The 2558-nt window shown below is 35.8% G+C and overlaps 2 long non-coding RNA genes across 2 annotated transcripts in view; one reads left to right on the plus strand and one right to left on the minus strand.

Annotated features, from left to right (window-relative positions):
• The first annotated feature begins 917 nt into the window (after nucleotides 1–917).
• Nucleotides 918–2558, plus strand: part of LOC118761748 — an 18347-nt gene continuing 16706 nt past the window's right edge. The window contains exon 1 of the long non-coding RNA XR_004997615.1: nucleotides 918–1068. This is a non-coding gene — a long non-coding RNA (uncharacterized LOC118761748). The remainder of the gene's footprint in view (nucleotides 1069–2558) is intronic.
• The window catches only part of LOC115230992, a 10129-nt gene continuing 9544 nt past the window's right edge, over nucleotides 1974–2558 (minus strand). Inside the window, exon 3 of the long non-coding RNA XR_003883478.2 lies at nucleotides 1974–2028. This is a non-coding gene — a long non-coding RNA (uncharacterized LOC115230992). The remainder of the gene's footprint in view (nucleotides 2029–2558) is intronic.

Here is a 2558-nt window from a genome sequence, read left to right on the forward strand (position 1 = left end):
AGCCATGAAGATCAAAGGGCTGTGAGTTCGATTCGCATGGCTGGTTGCTGACAGATAACACAATAATTAATGTTGTATGTTTGTTAGCTGTAGTAAGTTATATATATATATATATGTATATATATATGTATATATTATATATATATATATATATATATATATATATATATATTATATATATAATAATATATATATATGTGTGTGTTGTGTGTGTGTGTGTGTGTGTATGTATGTGTGTGTGTGTGTGTTGTACGAAACATAACTAGATACACACATATCAATGTAGTTATATTACAGTTTGTTATGCTAAGGCAATTACAGTACTCAATACATGGTGTTCAATTTATTCATGTAATTAACTGAGGGTTTTGACTACTACTCCAGTTTCATGCTCGGTGATCATTCATGTGACCTTTCTTGATATTCATTGGTCAATCCATCTGACACTTTTCTCTCATTGGTCAGTCCATTGCGTACATTTCTTCCATTGGTCAAGCTAGTTAGGTCACCGTCTTTCTGGTGTTGTATTGGGGAGGAAATGACTGGAAGTTGTAGTAGTAGTCGTAGTAGTAGTAGTAGTAGTAGTAGTAGCAGTAGTAGTAGTGCTAGTGTAGTTGAAAAGATTGGTGACAGAAACAGTGGTGGTGGTGGAGATTGTGGTAGGGTAATGCGAGAAACTTTCAAAAGAGAGAATGATTCATGTCACCCTGCCCCCACCAAAAAAAAAGGGGTTTGGGAAGTAACCTGTTGCTCCTACGTCGAGATACTGTTCCCAGTTTTTTTTTTTTTTATAAAACTAGGAATTTCTAAAATAGCGAAACGAAATCGAAAAATAGACGAAATGTGTTGATTCAGGAGACGGACACTGATTTTGTGAAATCTTTAACTACTACTACTACTGCTGCTGCTACGTCGAGATACTGTTCCTAGTTTTTTTTTTATAAAACTAGGAATTTATAAAATACCGAAACGAAATCGAAAAATAGACGAAATGTGTTGATTCAGCAGATGGACACTGATTTTGTGAAATCTTTAACTACTACTACTAATACTATTGCTGCTGCTGCTGTTGCTCTTCGTTGACGCCCGACACCACTGGGAGGGGCCCTCGAAGTCGCAGGAAATGCTACGACTACTACTACTACTACAAATTCTTTCTGCTTTAGGCACAAGGCCAAAACTTTTGTGGGGAGGGACAGTCGATTACATGATGTAGAGTATATATGATATTGTATATATGTATGTATGTATATATATATAGGATCTATATAGTGAATATATGATAGAGTTAAATGTTAAAGAAAAGTATAACAACAAAGCTAGAAAGGTTTAAAAGAAAATGTTCTGTCTTCTTTGCCTTTGTTGAGAGCGACTAAGCCGCTCTTTCCATTACAGGTTTATGTCATCCGGTCCACATGACCACCCCCCATCACACACACACCTCTTGTAGTACAGTTTATGATAGTTGTTATAGTAGTTCTAAATACACTAATGTTCTAACTAGTAGCATTGATATCTTCTTAGTCTCCTTCTAAACTTAACCAATCGACCATTTTGAAAGTCCCGAAGATTCCAGTCACTACTAATAGTAGTATTAGTAGTATTAGTTGTAATATTAGTAGTAGCTAGTAATAACAGTAGTCGTAGTAATAGTGCCATGTTGCTACAACCTGCACCCCCCCCCTTGCTAATCTGTATGGAATCTTCTTTATGTCCTACCATTTCTACTTTGTGTACGCCCTCCACCCTATCCTTTTTAAGGAGTTGCTGACTTTAGTGTTTCATTGTTTTAATATTACTACACACAAAACATGTTAGTGCAACCCCTATAAAAATCCCTACAACAACCCCTACAGCAACCCCTACACAAAACCCTACTGCAACCCCTGAAAATGTGATAGTAGCTGCATTCCCAGCGTAAGCTGCCGTCATAGCACTAGGTGCTGTCACTAAAACCATTGCGCTTCTTTTTGGTGTTACTTTCCTCGACCAAGAATTCCTGCAGCAAATCACTCGGCAAAATTCTCACTGCAATTATAAAACAAATAAATAAATAGATAAATAAATAAATATTAAATGATATAACTAAATAAATTTAAAAAACAACCATTATTAAAACCATTAATCAATTTCTATTCTGTCAGCTGATTTCGTTTTTGTAAAGATAGCAGCCATTATCCCTTAAATCACAATTGCCTGATTGACATAGCAGGAGTACAGTAGAACCGTAGGTAGGTAGGTAGGTAGGTTGATAGATAGACGGATAGGTAAATAGATAGGCAGATAGATGGATAGAAAGATAGACAGAAATATATATACATACAGGCGTAGGAGTGGCTGTGTGGTAAGTAGCTTGCTTACGAACCACATGGTTCCGGGTTCAGTCCCACTGCATGGCACCTAGGGTAAGTGTCTTCTATACTATAACCTCGGACCGACCAAAGCCTTGTGAGTGGATTTGGTAGACGGAAACAAAAGAAGCCCGTCGTATATAATATATATATATATATATATATATATATATATAATATATATATATATATATATATATATATATA

The sequence above is a fragment of the Octopus sinensis genome, unplaced genomic scaffold (genome assembly GCF_006345805.1).
Source record: "Octopus sinensis unplaced genomic scaffold, ASM634580v1 Contig17038, whole genome shotgun sequence".
NCBI lineage: Eukaryota > Metazoa > Mollusca > Cephalopoda > Octopoda > Octopodidae > Octopus > Octopus sinensis.